Source organism: Aythya marila (genome assembly GCF_965140915.1).
Source record: "Aythya marila genome assembly, chromosome: 6".
Classification (NCBI taxonomy): domain Eukaryota; kingdom Metazoa; phylum Chordata; class Aves; order Anseriformes; family Anatidae; genus Aythya; species Aythya marila.
In genome coordinates this window covers 37,884,926-37,910,696 of record NC_139047.1, presented here as the reverse complement: position 1 = coordinate 37,910,696, position 25,771 = coordinate 37,884,926, and the positions used below count along the sequence as shown (strand labels likewise).

Here is a 25,771-nt window from a genome sequence, read left to right as displayed (position 1 = left end):
CGGAGCACAGTCACTCCCGACCCCAGCACAGATTTCTTTTGAAATCTTTGGTGTGGCTGCAAACGCCTCCTCCTGCCGGGAATGCTCTGACACCCGAGGCCGCCCTCTGACCTCGCGGTCTCTGCAGGATCCCCGAGGAAGGCACGGAGAACAGGTCTCCAGCTCATCTGGCCTCCTGCATCTCGCAGATGCGCCTGCTGCTCTCCCACAGGACCCCCTCTACCTCCACCCCAGCGGATGAGCGTCACCTGCAGCTGCAGTGGCTGCTCTTCCCAAAGCCTCTTTTCCATCAGATAACAAATACCCTTCTTTTTGCTCATCCATGCTGTCATGTTGACAGCATTTACAGGCTGCGATCCTATCTGCCCTCGATTCCTCTCGCAGCCTCTTCGCATACACCTTATCAGCTCTTCTTATCATTTTAATGCACTTCTCGGTATTTTTCCTGGGGCTTTTTCGAGTGCCATTCCTTCCCTCCGAGGACGCAAACACATTTCAGAGCTCCGCTACACCTCAGCTGCAGGAGGAGCTTCGCTGTTTGCCTGCAGTGCTCGCCCTGCCGAACTGCGACCTGGATGTCCCTAACCAGCTCCCCGAACCACGCTGGCGCTCGGACACGAAACCAGCCTGGAAACCTCTGCAGAACCCAACCATGGCAAGGGCTCCACGTGGCCGAGAGCCCCAAACAGGGAAAACGAGCCCTAGGCAGCAGGTTGGTGTGAGCTCATTTCGAAATGAGTTCAGTCTGACCTCATCCCGAAACGTGACCTCCTTCGCCCCACATGGTTGCGCTGCACACAGCCACCTCCCGTATTTCGCCAGCTGCTGCCATTCACAACCCTCTCGTTTTTTCCAACAATTCCTGCCATGTAGGTTGGATGGCCCTGGTCTGGCAGGCAGAATTATTCCACATCCCGTGCGTGCAGCCGGGCTCAGCCCCTGCCCATACACAGAGCGTGACCTGTGCCCACAGCTCCTCGAGCTCTCTTTTCGGGAGGTGTCTCAGCCGTCTCCTCGCCACCTCCAGGTCCTTTTTGGCTACCTACAGGTCTAGGGCCTGCAATTCCTCTTCCCATCCTTACCGTCGTTGCTGCTTTGGAGGCTAAAGCTCACACAACCGGCCCCATTCCTCCACCAGCACCTCCACCGCCTCCCCCCACAACTCGGCCAGACCCCAACGCCGCGCTGCCGTCTGCAGGGGCCGGCTTCCAGCCCTGTTTTGGCTCCACGCACACACATAACTTCTCTTTTTCCCCGCAAATTCCAAAGTTATTCATGTCTGCTGCCGCGTGCCAAGTCGTATAGGTAAGGTTTCCATTTCGTTTGCTCCAGACTGGCATTGTAAAGCGCGGCCTTGAGTTAATCGCAGTAGCAGATGGAAAACCGGGGGAAACACTAGCAGGCCTACAAAATATTAAATTGCTCAGGAGTTAAAAATAAAACCAGCAGCGCATCAAGGAAATGTATATTTTTAACCTATTAAACAAAACTCGGCTCTGTCCCACTTGGCCCCCCCAGCAGCGGCTCCGAGGCCCGTGCCAGACGCTTCGGCACCGCGCTGCGCACCCGGGCTTGTCCAGAGCCTCCTTCCACACAGACACACTTCACACGTGCCTGCCTTCCTTTGACCATTTCCTGATGATTTTATCTGAATCGGTGCGACAGCGAGAGTTAAGTGACCCAGCACAGGTCCCTGAAGAGCCACCAGTGCCACCCAATCCCAAGTCTTTCCCCAAAGAGCGAGCACAGCCCCAAAACGCAGGGAACAGAACCTCCCGTTTTAAGGCCACCCTAAAACAGCTTTGTCACCGACGGCTGAACTCTCTTGCCCCAAGAAAAGCAGAAAAGGGCATCAAAACTAGGTTTTGAGGTGCCAAAGCGCCTGAATTTAGTGGGAGAACAGCGCAGCTTGTGGGTTTGGGAACTGGGACCCTGCTCAGGGCACAAAACACGTGGCTCCCCTTCGGGTGCATCACCCGGGTGTTGGGCCCAAGGCTGGGTGGTTTGTTTGCATCTCTCAGGACCAGCAAGTGCATTATAAGAAAAAAGGGAACCCCGTGCAAGGAGAGCACCTGCAGAAGCACAGGCAGGACGCACAGGGGCACACGGTCAGGGTTATGCTCAGAAAACGCTACGGCAGCAGGCCAGGTGCCACCGAGGGCCAAAGCACCCTGGGGACACGGTAATTTGGGAACTGAAATACCTGGAAAGGAGGGGCCGAACCAGCTCCTGTCACAGAAATGTCACAACACGCAGCAGCTCCGGTGATTTCTGCCACCAGGAGGGCTGGCACGGGGCACTGCAGGTCCCGAGCCGCACACTGCTGGGGCGAGGAGCGACGCCTGCTTTGTGTGACTTGCTCCTCGTTTTGGAGAGAATTAAAAGGCTTCACGTTTTGGGAAACAAATGCAGCAGCAGTTTGAGTGACTCCGAGGTATAAGCATTGCTAATTAACGGCATTAAGCTGTTGCTCTTTCTTATTAATCTTATCATCTTTAAGTCCAAATCCCTTTTATTTATGAATCCTGACACTAATGTGCCAACACAGCAGAGTCCTCCTAATCCATCCGCTCACAGGGAAGGCCCTGCATGCTTCAGTAAGCCCATTACAGCGCAGCCACCCCTAAAACACCAGCCTCCAAGAGCAAAAAAAAAGCATTTCCTACTCCCTGGAGCTCCCCGGGGTGCCCAGGAGCCCTGGGGGCACGGCCGCATCCTGCAGGGCTCAGCCTGGCCGCAGCTCTGCGGCGCTGGCTCCCAGCCTTTGAACTCAACATCACCGTAGCTTGTGCTGTTGTTTGGGGCCTTAAAAACTGGGGTGCAATGGTAATATTAAATTTCAGCTCAGTGAATGTGCCCTCAAGCCGAGCTGCAGTGCCCGTGGTGGCAGGGCAGGGTGTGGGTTAACGCCGAGCCCTCGCTGAGACGCGGCAGGGAGGCTTATACTGCTGGGACCTAATTCCCCACGCACTTTCTCCTTCTGCCTCTCCTCCGACTGGGCTTAGTTCTGATTTGCAACTGCAGACTTCAAGGACCCCCTATCCCCAGCTGGAATTTCCTAACCTGAGGTTACTCTCCAGCTCCTCAGCTACGCTCCTCAAGCCTGCAGACAGCCTGGTCCCAGCGCCTTTCATCTCCGGCTCTCCTGGTTTCCTCTCCGTTGCCTCCACAGTGATGAGCTGCAGCCTTCATTTTGCCTGCGGTATGGTCAGGACTGGTTTCAGGCGCAGTCTGAATTGTTTTAAGCTTTTATTAATGTCTGGTGAGCTCTTACAAAGTAAATCCCAAATTGGTCCGTAAGTCAAATCCATACCTCCCGGCTTCGGAAAGCTGAAAGCAAGCAGGCGCCTTCCTGGCTGGGGACAGCCTGGGAAGAAAATTTGGGATCATCAGCGGATCCAGGCTCACTTCTTGGCACTGCCAGGTGCCCGGGTCTCTCCAGAAACCAGGAGCAGAAAGGAACCGAATTCCCCGCTAACAGCTGCCTACTGAAACGCCCCCTCCGTATTTCTGGGCAGTACCAAAATTTCACTCCAGGACCCAGGCACTAAACCAGCCCTCAATATTCCCGTACAATATGAAAATTCAGCTTTCTGTAACTGTCTGCACAGCTTCACCTCTCAGCCCCGCTCTGCTGTGTTTATTTAGGAAAGCTCGAAGCAAGTGAAGCAATCCGGGGCATGCTGACTCTATGAGGAATCCATGCTAAAATTAAATGTACTTATTGTTCTAATCCTCCGTCTCCCCTTTTTTTTTTTCTTATTCAACTGGTCTTTGATCTAAACATACGGGCTCTCACCGACGAGCCCTCTCTGCCACTAACCATGCCCTGGATCTGCAGGGGGAGCATTCCCACCCGGCGCTGGGATGTGGCTGCTCTCCGCCGTGCAAACAGCCCCTTGGTGCCTCTTATTCCCCCCGTGCCACACATGTTCCTGGGTGCCCAGCTCGGTCCTGGCACTGGCCTTATTTTATTAATTAATTTTATTAATTAATAAAAGCCTGGCCTTTTACTCCCATCCCTCCTGATGCTGCTCGGCACAATCCCTGCGGAATTAGGAGCAGATGTCCCAGGGCTGGCAGCGAGCGGCTGCCCCGCGGTCGCTCTGTCCCAAAAGAGCCACCCCGAGGGGCAGCAGCACCCAGCAGTGGCTGCCCAAACCCCTCCGTGCTCTCAGCAAAGCAATAAAAAAGCCGGTAGAGAAATTTCCTCTATCTGGAATTTTTAAGGCAGCTCCCACCTTGCTACAAGCACTGCTGATAGGAAGAAGCCTTCTCCCACCATAAGTATGCAGGTGGCGTGGGGAAACTGTGGGGTCGATGGTATCAGAGGCTCTCTTCTTCTCATACCCTCCTGTCACTGCTCTACTGAACTAACAGGAGGTCACAGGATGGTGAAAGGATGCTTCTGAAGCACAGAATTGGCTTCATTTTGCACACTGGGGCACATACAACATGACGAAGAAAGCAGCCCCCTTCCTCAACCTACCCTTTGGAGGATGTGTGTCCCACAGAAACCTGTAACGGCACAGCCAGGTTTGGGTGGTAGCGCAGAAATGCCCCTGAACAAGAGAACTAAAAAGCCTCAATTCGCTGGAAACTTGGATGGTTTTTATTTATATTTCACATAGATGATGGCAGCTCTTCCCCTATACACATACATGAACACAGGCATGCGTATGGACACATTCTGTTGAGTTCTTTAAGGTAATGCATACAGGTATTGAACTCATCTGCTTTGATGTGTCCAGAAAAAATATAAATAATTATAAAAAAAAACATGACACAATGTGCACACCAACACCACACAAACACAAAAGCCCCCAGACACCCGAACAAAATGTGCTGAGGCTTACGGTGGGCACGAACCGAAATGTGGGAAATTCCCCTCAAAACCTAAGGCCAGGCACTGCTCCACCCAGGGCAGCTGCGGGGACGGGCTGCCCAGAGGGGCGAAGCTGGTACACGTTCACAACAGACCTTTACAAATTAGCTTTTTACTAATTTTACAGAAGGTCTGCGTGTCCGTGAGCCAGAGCTCAGGAGGCCGAGGCTCTCCAGGAGGTGCAGTGGGTGCCTTCGGACCAAGCAAACACGGCGAAGCGGTGAGCAGCGCAGCGATCAGCACTTCTGGAGAACTGCAAACCACTCACCCTCCTCTTTTCCACACTCCTCTACTCGATGAGGGCGAGAGCAATTCGTCTGGAAGCTTGTTATACACTAAAATGTAAACAGGAGGAAAGGCTCCCATACGCCAGGCTTCAAACCCCGGGGAATTTTTACGGGCGAGCCATAAACCCTGCTCTGCGCTGGGGATATTTACAGGGCTGGCTACTGCAGGCACCGCCGGCACCCAGCAGAAGAGGCACACGGCAAGCCAAAGGCAACCACGGGTGTGGGACCTGTAGCCAGAACGAGGAATCCTTCCTACAGGACCACTCTGTGCTTCATAACCCACCCCCACGGCTCTGCCCACCTTATTTCAAGGCTGCCTGGGTTGATAATAAAAGAGTCAGTAAAAATGCGTGGTGCACAAGCACACACACACCATCACACGAATAACCCTAAAAATCACGTGCCTTCAAACCTCCAGTCCTGATATTTGACGTTTCACCTGTTCTTAAGTATTTTTTGCTGTTACCATTCAGGGCTGAGGTGTCGGGCCCCAAGGGTTTGCAAACTGAGCAAATCCTTTGGTTGAGGACAGGGCAGAGCCACAGCATGAAGCACCACGAGAGCACCAGGAGGGCACACGGCCAGGACGGGCTCAGTGCTGGCACATGGGGCAGGGCCAAGCCGTTCAATAACGCCTGCACCAAGCAGGTGAAGCCAAGCACCAAAAAGCAATAACCCTCTGCTCACACGAGCACCACGAGGTTTGCTGTGTTCAGCAAAACCCAGCGCTGCCTCTGAGCCACCACACCGAGACCGAACAAGGCTGCACTGTGCTGCAAGCCCCCGGGACGCCCTGCTCGGTGATGGAAAGTTCGCAGCCATTTCACTGGGGGCTTTTTACTGGCTTTTTGCTTTTTTTCTTTTTGACTGGGAAGCTGCCTGAGTAACGGGGCAGCAAGGCAATGCTGCAAACACAGCCCGTTCCCTTCCCGGATGGCCACGGGCTGTCCTTGCGTGTCCTGACCTTGCCCACATCTGCAGCCGGGCAATCCTTGCTGGGAAGCTCCTGCTCCCCTTCCCGGCCTCCCAGCTCGTCCTCCAGCACGAGAAGGAGCCTGCACAGCCCCCCAGATGTCAAACCGAGCACTACGTTAGCTTTTATGTAGCACACAGGCTGCCAGACAACTTGGCACAAAATGTACACCAGGAGCTGGTGCCGGCCCCAGGTCTGCTGCGAGGAAACCCTCCTGAGCTGTGGGGCACGGGGCAAAGCCCTGCTGAACCCTGCCCTGGGGAAACACCCCCCAGCCTCGGTTATTCTTTAACCTCTTTTACTGCAGCCTTCCCAACGCGGGTCCTCCGGCTCGGTGCTAGACCCATAAATGTTCGCGCCTTCCCATAAAAGTTTCTGCTGGGTTAAGTTTTTCCAAATAAAGCCCTAACCACATTTTCTGGGCTTCTGCTTATGCTCAGCAGGCTGAAGTTTCCAGTGTGCACCAGAATGGCTCACGCTTCATGGATTTTGTCTTTTCCCCGGCCCAGCTGAGGGCTTCTTCCAGCCCTAACCGAGCTCCCCGGGTCGCCCTTCCCCATCCCCACTGCTCTTCTCACCTGTCGGCAACACCTCCTACAATGGCCTCTGTTTACCCCCAGACACCTTCCTAATTTAATCGTGTAATCTCGGAGGTAGCTCCCCTGCTAACCCCCGAGATACCAGCCTGAGATACCAGCCTCGTGACTTCCCGCGTGTGTTATGTGGAGAGCGTAAACAGCAGCAGCTCGTCTTTCACCAAAAAACCCCTTTGATGAGCGCTGATAAACCCCAACCAGAAACATGACGGGGCACTGCCCTGCAACGCTCCATCTCCTGCTGGAGCTCGGCACGGCCGTGAGCTGCTCGGGGCAGGGTTTGGCTGCTCCCAGGGTGGCAGTGGCACGAAGCAAACTCCCCGGGCACCTCTGGAGCAGGCACTGAAGGTGAGCAGGGCACCCGCAGAGCCTGGGGAGATGCCAGACAGCCCCGTGTAGGTGACGGCACTGCTGAAACCTCCAAAAATCCCCCCCTCGCTGCCACGGAGGTGGAGACAACCCGCAGGTGTTAACGAAGCTGAGGTCATGTTTACGTTTGGTGAATATCTACGCTTTTTTATTGCTGTCTAGCTTAGGCTGTGAAGGCTGCCTGCTACCTGGCCGTAAATCTCCCTCCCTGGGCTAAGTCCTGGTGCTTTCCATTCGGCGGGGAGCAAGCTGCCACCGGTGGCACCGCTCGCAGCAGGAGGGCACCGCGTCTCGCACCGATGGCACTGGGGAATGACCAAAACCCTGTGTTTTACCCCAGGCCTGCTCCTTCCCCCAAAACAAAGCTCAGAGCACGTGGCCCTCCTGTGCCCCTCCTGCAGTTCCCTTGTTATGACCTTGACGCTGTAAATATCAACAAAAGAAGGGGGAGAAAAAGGAGGCTAAGCTAGCTAATGCCTTTCCAGAAGGCTCTGCCGCTCTTTAAGAGCCCCAAATTAAGCGGTAATGCTCTTGTGATTAACCCCCAATTAAGGAGCAGGGGGCTCCGAGCGCCGGGAGCTGAGCCCAGCGCAGCGAGGAGCGAGCAGGAGGAGCCCCGGGCAGGGTGACGCTGGGTCTGGTGGCCCCGTGGGCACAGCAGGTGACACCCAGGGCCCACTGCTCGCTGGGTCAGAGCAAGGAGTGCACGGGAACAGCAAAATTCCTCCTGCTGGAAAACCAACCTCCTGCCTGGCTGCTGCTGCTCTGCTGCCATCACCACGCAGCCCCAGCACGGGCTGAGCAGGTCGGAGCCAGGCAACGCTCCTCCTGTCCCCACCTCCACGAGGAAGCTGGACTGGAGTGTTTCACAACCCCCTTTTTTAACACCCAAGTCCCTCGGGCACGCACGGCAGCCTGAGCTCTTCGGGACAGCCGGGGTGACCCCGCTGGTGAATCCAGCCCTGCCTTTCTGCCGCTTCCCACGCCGGGAGCCCGGGCAGCCCCCGGCATGCCAATGAGGTTAAACAGCTCGCGCAGGAGCCCAGCGTGGCACTGCATGGCAATGAGCTGGCAGAGGCTCTGGGGCGGCACGGTACCGAGGGGACGAGCAGGATTAATCCTGAAACCACATTTCCATGTCCCCACCGCAGCACAGCACCCGCAGGCAACCCTGCTGCAGAGCCGCGCAGAGCCAAGGAGGTACCAGCCCCTGGACAGGAAAAACTGAGTTGTGAATGTAAGCACAGGCATTTGGGGGATCTGCTTACATCTCTTTTAAAGGTTTTTTTTCCTCCTCGAAGCAGCAGCTCACTGAGAAGCATTGATAGGGGCAAGCACCACGTGCACACTGGTGCAGGCATCTCCTGCAGCCCTTTGGTGGTGTGGGGAGCGCCCATGGAGCACGAGGAGGAGCACGGGCAGGCTGTGCCCCTGCTGGGGACGGGGACAGGGATGGGGACAACGCTGTGACAGCAGAGCCGGGGACTCAGCTGCCTGCCCCCATCCACCTGCTGTCACCACCTGCCTAGGAGGTGAAGGAGGATTCATGGTAAAAGGGGGGAAAAAGGGAATGCACGATTGGTTACGCACGAAATTGAAATTCTGGTTGGAAATTCTGGCTCCCGTCCTCCACGCAGCGCTGGGCATCCTCGCTGAGCACAGCTCCAGCTAATTAGCCTGCCTTTTCTGCTCCGCTAACGAGGCTGTCACTGTGATGTCTGTATCTCAGGGCAGCCCGCGCCTCTCCCTCGGGCTGGCTCGAGCTGCTCGGCTCAGCTCGGGGCTGGGTTTGTGCTGCAAGGCAAGGGGCCAGTCCCCGAAGCTCCACAGAGGCAGGGGGTGAGCAAACCTCCCTCCTCCTGCATTTCCAAGGATGGCAGCAGCGAGGAGCAGCTGCACGTGCTGCCCCTGCAGATGCAGATGTGGAAGTCCCACACTGGCCCCACAAGGATGGAGGTGATCCTCAAACCACCTCCTACCCAAGAGCACGGGTCAGGTCCTCCTCCCAGTCGCTCCGCGGGACAGAGGGCTGGCAGCGTCAGGCATCGGCACCGAGCAGGTTTGCCCCACTTTGGGGCCAGCTCGTGCTCAGCACTGAACACCCAGCACCAGGGAAAAGTCCACAAACTTCTGCTCGGACAGCAGGGGAAGGAGGAAAGCAGAGGCTGGGACAGCAGCAGCGGGGAGATGCACGGGAGCTGCAGCTGCAGAGGTCCCTGCCCGGATTTCTCTTTCCTGGCACACGCCTGAACAGGCCGCAGAGCGCTTAAAAATAGCTGTGAAACCCAAAATACCACGTCCAGCCTGGAGCCTGCCTGTAATTTGGGATTATGCCCTTCCCTCCGCCCTGCTCCTCCTCTTCTTCTGTGCCTGCTTCTTGCTGCGAGGAGGGGAGAGCGCCGTGCCACTGAGCTCCCTACACCACCAGCACCAGGAGAAGCGATCACCAGGAGCGAGCTGCGTGTCCGTGGGCAGCCCCAAACCTTCCCCTCGCTCATTTCCCAGTGGAGCTGTGCCACGGGGTGCAGCATTTCCCATCCAAAAGCAGCTCGGTGGTACCAGCACTGGGTCCCGGGCAGCTGCAGGGGAACACAGCCCGTCCCCTGCAAACCAGCGACACCCCCACCACGTCTTCCCCCCGAGGGGCATTGATTTCAGCCCCTTTGCTTACTGCAGCTAGCATGAAATGTCCTCGGGCAAGTCCTAACCATGGGTTTTGCCCCAAATATTCATTAGCCAGGTTGTTAGAAAAAGGGAAAGGAGCTTTTGGAGGTGAGCGTTATTATTTCCCAGCCGGTGTTCCCCATTAACTGCAATTCATACCATTAAAATGGGGAGTTTTCCTGCTCGGTTACACAGCTAATACCAGCTACAATTACGTGCTGTTGGTTTAAAATGAGACAGAAAGAGAGCATTACAAGGCCAGTGTGCAGCTCCCCGAACACCACATCCATCCTAATTCCTCTCTGCAGGAGCCGGTGCAGAGCTGGCGGGGTAGTGCCCATCCTAACGCCCTGCCAAACAGAACACAGAGCAACCACGGGGTTAGAAAAAATGATCAATTCCCAAATCGCCCAGCTCAGAAAGTCGCAATTAATGCTTTTTGCTCCCCAGACAGGTCTCACAGCTCCCAGCCTGCAGCAGGGCTCCTGCGCTGGGGAACCTCGAGCTCTGCCGGCTTCCTCCTAGGCACGGCCGTGGCTGTGCCCATCGGTGCTGGCAAGCTCCCCCTGCCAGAGCTGTGGCTCAGCAAAGCAGAGCAGGTAGGTCGAGAAATAGCTGCTGCCAGTCCTGCAGCTGAAGGACATCTGCATGCCAGAGAAGCGCCCGTGTTCCCTACGGTGACAACAAAAACAGACAGCACACAGGATCAGACACATAAGGTCATGCTGGACAACAAAAATAACCATCTGTTGAAGGGAAGAAGAGCACAACACCGTTCTTTATCATATTTCTTGCATCTCCCCGCGTGCCTCTCTCTGTCTGCAGCAGGGCTGTGGCAGCAGCACCTCTCTCGGTGTTTCACATTCGTAGCAAGCGCCCTGATGAAAGGCAACTCTTTGCATTGATACCAGCAATAAATCACCTCCGGCAGCACGATGTGAGGCCTCTCCTTCAGGCGGCCACTCGGTCTGGCTGCGGGATGGGGACCAGAGGTGTCGGCCCTGGTGGTCACCGTCCCGGAGCTGCCACAGCCCCGTGCTGGCCCTCGGCGTCCCGCTGCTGGCAGCGAGCGCTGGGCTTGTGCAATCCGCTCCTCCGGCCATCCCCAGCAGCAGGCATCTTCTTCCAAAAGCATTTGTCAGAAGAAAAACAGAACCACCCAAAACTGAACATCACTCAAGTGCTTGGGAAAGAATAAACGAGCTGCATTTCCAGCCCTCCCAGAGACAGAGTTCATCCGCAGCCCAGCCAGAGCCAAAGCCCAGCACCCAGGGCTGCGGCAGTGGTGGACCAGGACGTGCCCCACAGCCTGTGCTGGATCTCTGGGTGCCCCCCAAAACGTGAGCAGCCCGCACAGGGCCACCTGAGCAGGCAGAAGGTGCTGTGCCCACAGCCGCCCTCCTCTCTGCTGGAGCACTGGCTGCAGAAGAGGCAGGCGGCCTCATCAGCAGGAGCCTGAGGTGCCTGCAGACTAATGAATGGAAGAGCCGGAGAGGGGTTTAGGCAGTGCTTTATGCAGTTGGACAACATTTACAGCAGCAAGACAGTTTCTCAATGGGCAGAGGCCGGGCTGACAGGTGGAGTTGCTGATGCTCCCCCTGCTACCTTCATGGAAAGACAAAATCCAGAAAACACCACGATGGTACAACCAGGTTGCTCGCTGCTACAGGGCACTCCACAAGCAGGACTGGGACAGTACCCGTCCCTGTAAGAACACAGGCTGCTCCTCCTCTGGAATAAATAATTTTACAAGAAATAATAGAAACGATGCAATTGTCCATGGATCTAAATCACACCAAGATGCTCCCTGCACCAGCCAAGCAGGACCAGCAGGAGATCACCGGGGTGCCAGAGGGGTGCTGGCACCCTCAGCCAGCCCCAGCACCACCAGCAGGGGTTTTGAGGTGTGAGGGAGACCCACCGAGCTGTCACACACAGCCCACGAGCAAGCCAGGCTGCAGCACACAGGCAGGACCCCCCCCACCACATCCTCCCCGCAGATACACCCAGCAGAGCTCGGTCCAGCGCCGCCTGGGCGTAGCTCCGAGGGGATTTCTCAGTTCCTGCACCTCCTCTCTTCCCTGACAAACAGCGTCTCGACGGCCAGCCAAGCATGAGGGCAGAGGGTTGTTTTAGCAGAACATGTTTTACCAATTAGGATCTTGTGATATCCACCAAAACATCTAACGCAGCGCAGGGAAGCCATTAATAACGGGGTTTGCAGGCACCGTCTGAAGCTGCAGGTGCTTCGTTCTACTGCCCGCAAGGCCGGCCCCAGAACCCCTTGAAGTCCATCTCAATGGGTTTAATTAATGGCAGTTCTTCATCTCCTGGGCCGTGTCATTCCCCTGTTTGGGTGCATTTCACACCTCACTGCACGGCGTCACCCTCCTAACATCCCTTCCACTGCGGCTCCCCGTGCACAGGCTGCCTGTGGTTAGCATCGTGACACGGGGCTGTGGGGCAGGACATCAGGGAGCTACGAATAACGCTGGTATTCACACTGACCAAGGCCTGTTATGATTTAATTTAGCAATTAAGGACCATTAAAATTAGGACCATCCTGCCCACTACAAAGAACAGCCCCTGCCCACCCCCTGCCATTCACGCGAGCACAGGGGACAATTTCTGGGTGCTTTGGTGGCACCTCTGGAAAAACTGGGGTTAGTAATATAAAATATAATACATATAATATAATAAATGAGGTTAGGAACAGCAGGACCCTGATTTCTTCCAGTCAGAGCAACCTCCTAATGACATTACCAAGCAGACTTTTAAACTAATTCCCAGCCCTCGCTGCCACCTGGTTTCCCCGCAGTGTTAAGGGAGATATCTTTACCAGCTTTTCTAAGGGATGTATCTTTACTCAGCTTGGTTTTGTTCCCGCTGAAGTCTGCCCCGTCCTGAACTCTTAGCCCCACTGTTTGTGCAGACAACACCTCAAACCCCAAGTGCTTGAAGAATGGGAAGCCTTTTCAGCACACTCCTCCCCTGACTTCCTGGTGCGAGCCACATCAGCCCTCGAGGACCGATTTATCAGCCGGATTTCTGTCCCCAGGACACAGCAGACATTCCTCACACCACTCGAAAACCCCACGGCAGCCCCAGGTCCCAGCAGGGCTGGTTTTGCTGTGAGGATTTAAGCGCAGGAATGGCGCGGGGCCGCCTGGGCCCTGCTGCGCCCCCACACGCAGCGCTGAGGTGATCGGGGACAAACCCACAGCCACCACAGGCCACAACACAGGGACTGGCCCCCAACATCCCGAGGACACTCGGTGTGACTTCTCTGACCACCACAGCAGCAAAAAGGCAGAGCCCTTCACCTCCACAGCCCCTGCCGGGCCATTAGGCCCTGAGGCACCCTCAGCGCACACCTCCACAGCGCTCTTCCTGACAAGAAATTCGTGCCTCCCGAGGGCTGTGCGGCTCCCTCCTCGTTAAGCCGTGCCTTCATTACTCACTGCTCGTGCAGAACGTGGCTCTGCCTTGGAAAGGCGTTATATTGATTTCCTGGCACACGACATCTGTTGAAATGGGCGTTGGTATTAGTTTCCTGTCTGAGTTGTTTTAAGCCAAAGTACAAAGCCTGATATTTATGCTGGTGTTTACGTTGTTCATATGTAGACATCGTTTTGAATTTTTTTTGTTGTTGTTTAAATCAATAAAATGATTTTATTACTTGTCTTGTGAGCTAGAGCGATCTTGCGAACAGGCCAAGCCAAAAGCTCCCACTGCAGTCAGCAGCACGCCCTTGCCATCCTCGCTATTTTCACCACCAACACCCCAGATGAGCACAACCCTCTAGCCCTACATTTTACAAAACTAATCACAGCGGAGCGAATTGTTAACCTGCATGCACATACACTGGAAAATTCAACCCTTAAGACATTCGGGACAACCCCTTTGGGAGATCTGCACAGCCCCACCCCAAATCCCTGTCCCCTTGCTTTGCCAGGCACCTTCCTGGCTCTGGGCACAAGCTCCTGCCAGCACAATGGTGCCCATGAGCTGTGGCCCCAGGTGGGGCAGGGATCCCCCAGGACCCTAGACAGGGTAAGCAGGACACGGGGATTTGCTCAGGGGACTTTTGTGAGGCTCTTCCAGGTGCTCCAGGGACAGCATGAGCCGGCAGGACGGCCGCCGAGGAGGTCTGAACTCAGCTCCCAAAGCTGGGCGCTGACCAGATCTCTGAGCAAGATCCTACAGGCACCGCCTTTGGAAAGGGATACGGCTGTTTCGGGGATTAGGTATTGATTTAGGAACCTTTACATCCCAGCAAGCTTTCCTAACTGCTGCTGAAGAGGCAGCCAGATTGTTAACGTGACTACAAGAAGAACAACCCACGGAAATACGGCAGCACCACAAGGCCCTGCTGACAGGCCTCCAGCCCCACACCTCCCATCCCTACCCCTTCCTGCTCAGCTTTCCCTTGTCCCTGAAGCACCACGGTGCAGGGGAGGGGAGCCCAGAGGACTCCACCACAGCCACACGTACAAAATGCAGACTTAAAACATCCTCCTCCAAGTCGTATTTCAAATATTTATCGCTCTGTTGGCCTAATCTCCGCGTTACTCTCTGCCCCACAAAATGTCTTTAAAAGAAACAACAGCAAAACAAACCCTGAGGTTTACATCACTAGCAATTTATTTTTATTTTTTTTTTGCCTGTTGAGAAAGCACTGAAGTGTAAAACCACAAATAGGCACTGTGATGAGGTAGCTTACTGATTAAAATATTAGCAGGAAGAAAAAAAAAGCTCTTTAATTAGATTTGTTTACAATAGCAATAGTATCGTTCTGGAGATATTCTGGGAAGCCTCCTGCCAGGAGTGATTTACCTTCCTCAATAGCAAAGGTCAGGCAGGGTGCAGATTTAGCACTTTCATGGACATCTGCTGATGCATCCGGAAAACAAAGGAGGAGGCAGGAAAGGCTGGAGTCAGCCAAACCCTGCAAAATATGTTATTGTGCAAACAATTTTTTTTTTTGTCTATCCCAAGAACAATAAAGTAAACTTGGCTGGGTGTGTTTTAGCGCTTATTAAAACTGGCAGCTCTCTCTCCAAATTCTGCTTTTTGTTATTGCGAAATCAGACTGGGACTGAAGGGTGATGTCAAGCTTTAACATGCTCGGAGAGCCCGGGCGAGCAGACAGTGTGGGTGTAGGGAGCGGTGCAGCCCGAGCAGACACTGTGTGAACAAGGAAAAACGATCCCAGCACCGCCAGCGTACCAAGAATACAAATGAATTACAGCAAAACAGGGGGGTACCTGCAAATAAAGGCTGCGTGTCGCCTGAAACTGTTCACATCGGGTGCACATCTCTCCTTCTGGGATCAAAGTTGTTCATAAACCCCAATCAATGAAGCTGAACCAAGCCCGTGTGAATCATGCACTGGGTTATTCATATTTCTGCAGCAGAGCTTTCTGCCTGACTCGGTGTGAGAGGGTACGTGCTAATATCTCTGCTAGAGATTATATTTCAGGATTATGGGAGGCTCTGTAGGATCTTTCAAGAAGTCCAACGCTGGAGACTACGAAAACACAGCCGGCTGCCCTGAACCAGCCCAAGGAAGGAACATTTCTCTCCATTTCTTTCCCACAGTTAGACGCTGCCCTTAATTCTAGTTGCATAAATAATTACCACACAAGCTCCGTTGCCTTCCCAGTTTAATAATCCTGCGGGCTCTGAGCAGAGCTCCATAAGCTGGCACATCAGGGAGGCTGCACGCTCGGGAGGCACTGCCAGGTCCAGGGCAGCCCCGAGCGGGGAGCACCTTGGGGACACTGCTGGGGGTCACCACGAACGCTCCCGGGCTGCAATCGAAAGCATGGCATCGAAGGAACGGCACTGGAAAACCTACCCACAGCCCCATGCACCTCTGCTGGTAAATAAACGGAAACCGTATGGGCCTCGGGAACAGAGCACTGTAAAAACATACTCCGTGCTCCTGTGTGGTCTGTAAGAAATAGGCTCCGTCTGTCAATGGGACCAGCGCTTCTCGGCTCCCGTGGTGCACGCAGAGCTGGCCTCAGGGTCCAGGTACCTCGGGAAGGTGCCCGGTTCTCGCCCGGCACACAGCGGGGGTACTGAGGTGTGCTGAGGAGCCTGCAGACACCAGCGTGCCATCCAAAGCACTCCCAACCCTACCCACGCTGCACACCCCGCCGGTTCGCATGCCCTGGTCGTTGTTTCCACCTGGTTCAAGAGAAGAGGAAGAAAAGGACTCCAGCTTTCGGCCGCTGCTTCCTAACGCTGCGTGTGCCGCCCGGCTGCTCGGGCACAGTTTTGGCACCTGGGCCACAGAGAAGGCACAGGGGGGATCTGTGCATGGGGACACCGAAATACAGGGCTGCTTTCTGCTCCGTTTTTCAACAAAACGTCAGGAAAACGCTAACAAACCTACTTTAAAGTGTGACCACCAAATACTCAGCTGGTCCACCACCCGCCGACACAAAGCTTCCTATATATTCGCACACAGACCCCTCTTCAGAGGGGCCGAGTGCTCGCAGAGGCCCCCGAGCGGGCTGTAAGAGAAGACAAAGGAATTATTTTTACACCAGCTTCAACAAAAGCAGAATCTGCCCCCGAATAATTCCAGCCAGCTGCTGGTGCCATGTGTATACATTTGCAATGGTAAAGTAAACAATGATTTTTTTGGACAGAAATCACAATAACAACTTCAAGTCAGGCTTTTGGCCTTCTTTCACGGAGCTCCTCCACCGAGCAAAAACACAAATCTGCGGTTAAAAATTTACGGTGGAAATGCAAACCAAGCACAGCTAGAAAAAAAGGTAATAAAAGCTCTTTTCAGTAAACACGTCCTGGCACTACGCAGAGCCCTGCAGAAGGCCAGGCCCTACCTACGTCTGCCACGTGTGTGCCTCTGCTCACCCTGCTACCAGAGGAATTGGTTCAGGAATAACTTGGCTTTTCATGTGGCTGCTGCTCCAACTCAGACCAAAATATTGCCCCCAACCCAGTGACGCTGCCATCTAGGACGACAAAAGGCAGCCGAGGGCAGGGAGCCCTCCCGCACAGATGAATTTGAGGCAGGGCTCTGAGTCCAAACCGATGAGCCCCTTCCAAGGAAAATGCACTATGCCAAAGGCTATTTAGCCAGCGTGTTGCTCAGGTGCACCACTGACTCACCAGGAGAGATTTACATAAAAACCACCTTCCTTTTGCCATCACGGGCCCTGCGAGAAGGGAAGATACTGAGGCGGTCCCCTGAGAGGCACCCGAGCCTGGAAATGTGTAGAAAATCCAAGCAGCGTGTTGAAATCCTGGTCGTGGAGAATAAAGCAGCACAAATTCCCTCCTAGCTGCAATTAGGCTGAGATTTCACTGTGCAGAGTTCTTATCTTCCTGCTTCCCTTATCAGATACAAAATGTCTCCTGACAGTTTTTCGTGCCTGTTTTTAATAACAGCTATTCTTGCAGCAAATTCTCCATTATCTACGGAAAACTCTCAGCATTTAACCAGCCCGGGCATCATCCAAGTCCTGGACATGTCGGCTGTGTCTTTGCAGCGTACAGAACCTGCGGAGATCCTCCTCCAGTCCCACACCTCAACCAAAGATTTCCTGCAGAATCAAGTCAAGCAGCATCCGTCCCGCTGTCCCCGAGTTCCTATTGATTTGCTTTCCATGCTGATTGTTTCCAATCTCACCGCTGGGACATTAAAAGCTGTCATGTAATAATGAGGGAAAACCAAACGCACCCCTCCCTAACACCCGGGTGGGATGGATGTGCTGGAAACGCATCCCCGGGCAGGAGATCTGACATTTATTGAACTGTGCTCGGCTGAGCTCTCCCCCAGGCCTAAAACCAAAACCCGAAGGGCTCCTTTCAGGAGCTCACCAGGACAATTCTGCCCCGAGGAGCCAGCTCTGCCCCGGCAGCCGGACCCACGCTCCCCGTCCACGTGGGGAGCTGCTGCAGGGAGCAGGAAAAGCAGGAAAAAATTAACTCCTGATTAAAAAAATAAAGGAAAAAAGGAGGAAAAGCAGTATGGAGTCATTAAGGTGGGTTTTGTTCCTTGCCTTTAATGCCGGTCAAGTTCAGGTCGCAGCCGCTGAGTTTCAGGCTGGCGCTGACGGACAGCAGCGCTTTGTGAGAAGCAGCCAGGAGAGATGCCACTCTCCAAATATTTTCCTCTCGCCTAGCTCTGGTCAGCGCACTTCTAGCAAAAACCCAAAGCTGTTACTGCTAAGCCCCGTGTCTGTTTACTTTTTGGTTGAAAACTAAGGGCTGTGGTGCAGCGTTGCACAGCTCCACCGCCGCGTCCTGCCAGCGAGAGCAAGAGCTGTGCAGACAGCTGAGGCAGCCCCTTTCCCAGTTCCCCCACAAGTGTGTGAGCACAGAGCGCTGCACAAGGTCCCTCCCAAGGTGTGCAGGAAGCAAAAACAGTCCCACCTATCCCCCCTCGAGGGAAGAAGCACTTTTGGGAGCAGGAGCCAGGAGCAGACAGCGATGAGCTGCGCGGACACTGCTCCACGCTGCACAACGCGGTGCAGGCTGCCCTCCCTTTTCTCTCTCTTCCTCTGAACTGCTCTGGCTCTTCCAAAAGGAAGAGGACAACAAGGACTGACTGGACAGGCACTAAAGGCACACAGAAGAATAAAAGAGCTATGTGAAAGGCACCGAGCGCACGGCTGCACTGAAGCTGTGCGGCACAGCGGCTGCTGACATCTGCGCCACGGCAGGCAAGCCCAGATCACACTTTGTGATTTGAGGAGAGGCCAGGGAGGGGACCCAGCAGCTTCCGTGGGCTCTTTAATAGAAAAAAGGCCGTGCTGCTCTTTGCCAGAGCCGCCGGGACCCAGCTGAACGCAAGAGGACAGAGGAAAATACCTCAAGAGGAAAACACCTTTCCTTTAATTCGCTGCACGTTTTCCTTCTAGAATATCCAGGGACAATGCGCGCCCCATCCCGCCTGCCCTCCTCGGGCAGCTCTGCCACGTGGGGGTCTCCACTCCAAGCAAAGGAACCAGCGGGGAAGAAATGCTTTCATCGTGTCTCGGGTTACTTTGCAGTCTTCGCATTCAGTATTTCCAGTGAAAATAACCTGCCCTCACCTTTACAGACTACTTCGCGTCCTTTTATTTTCCATGGAATTCAAAGGCTGTCAGGGGACACACGAATTGTTCCTGGTACTACGGCACCAAGTTAGATTAATTAGCCTTATCAATGCTTGCAATGTGTCCTCTGCTGAGATGGTTTCATTTGTCCTGATGGCTCCGTCCATGCAGGAGGTGCTGGGGCACACAGAGCACCACGGGAGGACGGGTCCGAAACGTCCCCACGGCCACCTAGAGAGGGAGGGGAACGCCCTCGCTGTGCCCGGGGGGCAGTTCCCACCCGGATCTCAGCCCTGCAGCACGTCCAGCACGGCGGGGTGCTTTGGGAAGCCGCCCCTTCATCTGCTGCTGCAATGGGGCCGAGCTCTTTGGAAAATCCCGTCCCGACCAGCCGCCGCGCTGCCTTAGAAAACTGGTCCTTAATCTCCCCACATCTCGGTTTCCTCACCTTTAATTAAAGGGAGTTCAAGCTATTCAACTCCTCCACCGGGCTCTGCGAGGCGAGATGCGCCCCGTTCCCCTTCCTGGAAAGGATTGTGCAAGTGCCACTTCCAGGGACACGCACGGCAGTATTAATCAGAAAACTGATGCTCCTCGAGAAGAAAGCCCCGGAGCACACCCCACACCACCAAGTGTGTCACCAGTGTCCCAAGCATGAAAATACACACATGCATCCCAAGCACAGGAGCCCTGCTCAGCCTGGCACGGCTGGAAATCTCTTCCCAAGAGCAGCCGTGCTGGAAAAAGCTGGGATGGGGAGGAGAGGAGGGACTGGGGGCAACTGGTGAGCACCGGGGGCCCGCAGAGCACCTGCACTCTCAGTCTTCCCCTTTATTCAGCACGAAAATTGCTGGTTCTGAGGTAAAAGGGATAATAAACAAGGACGCAAGCAGCCTACTGGCGTGCAAAGAGGCGCCCCCGACTCGAGGTGCTGCCAGCTCCACAGGGCAGCGGGTCCAGAAAAGGGGAACGCTGAGGGGCACGGAGGGGACGGCGAGGATTAAAGGGGTTATGTCTCCTTCTGAAGCCTGCCGAGGGCTGTTTGTGTAAAAACACACATTAAGGCAAACACTGAGGTGCACTGCAAACAAAATAACTCGGTGTAGGCTCCCGGCTGATCCTCTGCCTTGTGGCTGGCAGCCCTGAGCCTTGGTCCCAGTCCCGACAGGAGGTGAGATCGCCTCGGCACTGCACTGATCTCAGCTGACGGAGGTTCGGGCTCCAGCCAGGCAGAGCAGCGGGGTCACGGCCGGTGTGCTGGCACCGTGCCTCTCCTCAGGGACATCTACACGAGTGCAACAGCATCCCCTTCTGCAAACCAGACCCCCGCTGCACCTAAAATGTACAGATTATAAGCACAAAGCGCTATTCTCGCTGCTCCAACTCTTCCCATGACGCCACTTCGGTTCCGATGCGCTTCAAAGGACCACATCCACCGCTCCAAGGGGAACAGCATCGCCTCTCACAGGTGCAGAACCATTTCCTCGAATTGGTTTTCCACATTTTTTCCTCGAATGCTGCACGTGGCAACAGAGCCATGCCCCCAGACACAGCCTGCCTGGTCCCGAAGGCGAGGGCAGAAGGGAACCTGAACCTGCAGCCTGGCAGCACAGGGCAGCTTCCCACCTGCCCAACACACCGCCTAGGGGTTTTCCTTGAAACTAGATGGCTTTTTTTTTCTCAGCTGGGATGGCGAGGGGCCTGAGGGAGCTCCTGCAGTGGTTCCAGGTGGTCCCCCCGGGAGCTGAGCGCGCTGCCGGCCCGCCACCGCTTCCTTCCTCCCGCGGGGGCACGCGTGGGGACCACAGCATCAATGCTGCTTTTGTGGCCTCCTCGGCTGCCTTCATTCCTGACACATATCCGAATGGAAGAAATTAAGCTACACGACAAAGCCGTGACATTTTGCATCTGATGAATGCTAGGGAGAAGCATGCTCGACGGGAGGAATTAGGTCTCGCCGCTGCCAAGCGCGTATCTTAAGGAAACTGATAGTTACCCTGCCAAAGGGTGGGGGGAGACCAGATTCCCTTCCTGTCTATAAATATTTTTCCGCAGCTCTTCGACAGAGCTCTTCCAGATTCGAGCTGGAGGAAAAGAGGGCTGGGGCCTGACGCAAGCCTGGAGCAGCTCCAGCGAGACTGGCAGGGCAGAGCCAGGGGGCGAGGGAGAAGCAGGCAGAGCGCACGGGCACCAGCCCTCACCACAGCCCCGCCGGGCTGCTTGGGGTCCGGAGGGAGAAAAAAACTCCTGCTCACTGCCACCTTCCTCTCCTGCACCCAAACAGGCTCACAAAGTGTGAGCAGCAGGAGGCAACCCGAAAACGGGGCGCCTCCATCCACCTGCGGCACCGCTTCAGCAGCGTGCAGGGGAGGGGAGCCCAGCGAGAGCTCCAGCGCCTCACCGAACGGGAGGGCTCCGAGTCGTATTTTTAGAAAGGGAGCAAAGGAAGCTCTGCGCAAACACCGCAGGCTCCTACCTTCAATCTGCTCACCAGATGTGGACTTCAAAAAGTCTGAGTGCAATCTAGCCGGAGAGAACGGCTCCTCTCTGCGGCGCTGCGCTGCGTGCAGCTGACCTACATCTCAGCCCCGCTCCCTACTCCTGCCGCACAACTCCTTCTTTTTTTCACTTGACCTCTGGTTGTTTCCCGTTTTATCCCAAAGGCTTAAAAGCCAGAAGAAAGCGCATCGCCAGCAATTTCCAGGCGGGGAGGAGAGGCTCGCAGCTCCAACGAAAACCCTCCATTCTTCTGGTATCCCCTCGGGGGCCGAGCGTTTCGCAGGCAGGCATCTCGAAACCCTCTCCAAACAAATCCGAGAGGGCTGCTCGGGCACGGGAGGCAGCAGAACAAAGGCGGCGCTCGCTCTGCGGAAGCGCCGGGCTCCGGTTCTCCCTCCGGCTCCTCGGAGCAATGCCTGCTCCATCCTCCAGCTCTCCGCGGAGACCCGAGGACGTCCAGCCTGGAACATCGTGGCACGGAGCCACGCTGAGCAGCCAAAACAGCCCTGCAGCTCGGCGGGAGGCTGCCCGGGTGCCAGCCGGGGACGGGGATGCGCTGACCCAGTGACACGGTGACCGCTGCGACGAGCAGCTTTGGGGGCTCAGCCAGGTCACAGCCACAGCGGGGTTGGGGCTGCTCTCCGTTTGTGGGCATACTCTTCAAAAGAGGAGACTTCTTCAAAAAAAAAAAACACAATGTGAGCGCTCAAAGACAGTAAAACACTGTGTGCTGAGCAGTTCTGACAGCAGCCCCGCAGAAGGACCCGCTGCCTTGGCTGATTTCTTGCATTTTCTGCTGACGCGCTCGGGGAGCAAATTTTACACGCGGCAGCCTTTCAGTGCACAGCCTCCAGGCTAGCCAGGGGGCTTTTTTGGGTTCATTTTCTGGGATTTAATGCATGCAAACACTTAATACTAGTCCCAGCTCTCGGCTGCTGCCACAGGACTGCCCTGAAATGCCGACCACGAATCGCCCACAGCCCACTCCCAGAGCGGCAGGCTGGGGGGGACATGAGTCCCGCGGCCTTTTTGGGGGAATACATCCTCTTTTCTTTTGGGGACGCGTGTCCTGCCGTCCCGGGAAGGCCGTGCACCACACCTCCACCTCGGCTCGGGCACGAGGAGCCAGCAGGGAGCGGGTGGCCGCCGGGATCGGCCACGCTCTGGCTGCAAGCGCAGACACCCTGCGCCCGGCCCGGCATCACCCAAACCACAACAAAAGCTCCTGCTTGCCAGGGATTTTTTTTTTTTCATGAAAGAGCCCTTTCAACTCCGAGAGGTACGACGAGGAAGTAAACAAGCACGTGGGCGTAAGAAAATAAAGGCTGCTGGTTGAAGCCACGCTCAGCAGGGTGGCTAAAGCAACAAGAAAAGCCAGGCCCGCACCTGACCGGTTCGGCGTCTGGGGGAAGGCACCAAAGCCGGCCCCGGCAGCTGAGGATCAGCACCTCTGGGCACCAAAAGGGCATTTCTGGCCAGCAGGGCTCCCGAGGCACCATCCCAGCTCCCTCAGGTAGCGATAAGAGGGGACAGGAGCCCGGCACACAGCTCGTCCCCAAGGTGCAGGCACAGCCCCTGCGCCCACAAAGCCCCTTCTGCCCCCGTCCCCGCAGAGAGGGGCTGGAGCTCTTCCTTCCCTGTCAGTCCCTGCATTTCTGAAGCCATCCCAATTTCTCCAGGTTATGCTGCATCCTCCTACCACGTCTCTGTAGGAGCAGCTGGTGCTGCGCCCAGATACACGTTCCCAAATTCATGGGCAATGGCCACGCAGACGTGTTATTGCCCAGGGGCTGCACCCACCCTGCAGTGCTGACACTTTGCACCCTCAGATCTCCGAAGGTTTCTGTGAAGATGGATACGCACTGCACACTCTTTTAGGATCTGAGGGGAGCCAGGGCAGGCTAAGCTCCTTCTGCCTTAAAGCATGAGGATTTATTTATCCACATGTGAACGCCCTGGATTTTTCAAGGTCCTCAGCCACAACCGAGGCCAGGCGTGCAGATCCTCGGTGCTGCGATTCCCAAACAGCCTCCTGCAGCTCCCCAGCGGGGTGAGAAGCAGCAGGGCTCCCACCTCCAGCCCCAGCACTCCCTGCCCTGCACAACGAGGCCACTTTGGCACCCAGGGGCCCCCTGCTCCCGCTGCCATCCCCCGGCGCCGCCCATCCGGGAGGGACGGGGAAATTCGGGGGGAAAAGCGGCGGCTTTGAGGACGGGAATATGTGAGAATATGTTCCGGCAAGTCCAGCGCCAGGGCTGTAATTTTGCAGGAGGAAGGAGCTCCTGTGCGATGCCTGCCTGCGAACGGAGGCAGGTATTTGCAATTAGCCCAGCACAAAAATGCAGAAGGTATAAGTTGGGGCTTGCGATCCGACCGGGAAGCACCCGTGGGGCTGCGGTGTGATTCTGGGGAAGCGATTTGCGAAAGGCACCGCTCCCCTGCTACCACTATTTGATATTTTTTTTTCATACAATCTTTTTTTGCTGATCCTTAGCTTTTAGTCAGGGCTCCCTTTAAGCAGTGAGCGTACCCATGAATGGCTCGCGGTCCCGGACATCTCAGAATAAAGCATTTTAATCACCCTCTCTCTCCTCCCGTCTCAAGGTTACCGGCTTACTGGGGTTTTATTTCATTTCCAAGCACGACAAACTCACTTCATTAAACCCAATGAGCCTTCAACGGGGAGCTTTTGTATCAGCACCTATAAATTACCCCTGCGACAAAGAGGGGAAGGGAAGGAGCCGGAGCCAGCGGCCGCCTCGCTCCAGCTCCCAGGGGCTGCCTGGAGGTGAGGTGAGAGGGCTGCAGCTTCCCCCCAGCCCCCCGTTTCCCTGCTAAAAGGTGCTTCAGGGACACGAAGCCACGAGGCAGCCAAAGGGTGCAGGGCATGTGCCAGCGACCCGCCGGCCACGAGGAAGGCGGCCCGGAGACCGCTGGGCGCAGGCGGCTGCTTCCAAAGGGGCTGGCGTGGAAATGCAGGTGGCAGATGGCACTCGCTGGCAGCACCAGCAGCCCCGGCAGGGACACCGAGGACAGAAAGAGCTGTCCTGGGGCCGGGGTGGGCTCAGGACACAGAGCGGCAGCTCGGGAGCTTCTCGGTGATTCAAGAGGAACTCGGCTGCAAACCCCATCCTGCTCTCCTGCAGGCAGCCCACAGCTCAGACACGAGGTAGTATTTATAAAGAGCATGCAAAGTATTATTTTAAAAGAGAAAAAGTTGAAAAAGGTGATCTTTTGGTTTTTTTTTGTTTGTTTTTTTTTGGATGGCTGCTTGGTGCCGCCACGCAGGGCTGAGCAGGAGCTCCCATCACGCCAACCGGAGCTGCTCCCTCAGGGCCTCCCTGCACGGCTCAGGGCACGCCAGCAGCAGCACCGAGGGCCCGTTTGCAGCGTGCACGCACGTGAGGTGCCAGCAGGGCACGAGCCTGCACATCTCGAGTGCAACTGGAGTGTGCAGAGCGGGGTCCCACTTCTCCCGACCCCACAACAACGCCTGCGGGGCACGGGGGCAGCACTCGCAGCTCACCACGCTTGGGAAGGAGGCATCAAAACCACAGGGCAGCACCAAACCTGAGAGGTGCAGCTCCTGATTCATTCACAGCTACAAATCTACAGCTCGCCAGGGAACAGAGCACACACAGACCGTGCGTTTACAGCTTCCCATTTGGAAACACCCAGAGCAGGGCAGCACCAGGAGCCGCTGTGACCAGCAGGACACCGACAGGCTCACGGTCACACTGCGGTGAATCTGCCCCACGGCTCCGTCCCTGCTGCAGCAGTGCCAAGGGAAGAACGTGGAAAGAGCAGAGTGAGAAGCTGCTAACGCTGGGAGCCTGCAGGGCTCAAGCATTGATCACCGCTTGCAGTCCTGCTCCCATGACCTCCCACTTCACACGCGTCTGCGCGGCGTGCAACAATAACAGGGCAGGAACGCTACCCAGAGCTGTGTGGGATAGGAATAAATTTGGGTCTGAAATGAGGGGCATCTGTTCTTTGTAATGACAGACACCAGAGATCTGCATCCGCGAGCCAAAATGAGAGCAATAAACGCATAAAATCATGGAGAGCCACACTGCCGCATGCATCCAGCCTCTCCTGACGTCAATGAAGTTGTCTATAAGTTAACTAAAACCAGAATTTGACCGTGAATAAATACAGAACTGAATGTGAATTCAATGTAAATTGAACCCTTCTAAGGAGGCTGCATTCTGCTAAAAAGGAAAACACAGGAAATATGAAGGATGAAACCGATTACTCACGAGAAGCTACCATAGGGACAGAATTTCCATCCTTCCTGAAAATAAATCACCAATTGTATACACACCGAGAGCAAATGCAGCTTTTATTAAACAGACAGAAAATAGAAAGCTTTAATATGTGTCCCTGAACTTCTTCTTATAGAGCTGAAGAGCTGT

At 55.4% G+C, this 25,771-nt stretch overlaps 1 protein-coding gene across 4 annotated transcripts in view; it reads right to left on the bottom strand.

The window, feature by feature from the left end:
- Positions 1-25,771, bottom strand: part of FMNL2 (formin like 2) — a gene marked incomplete at its 3' end in the record, with an annotated part of 104,486 nt that overhangs the window by 60,680 nt on the left and 18,035 nt on the right. The window lies entirely within an intron of this gene.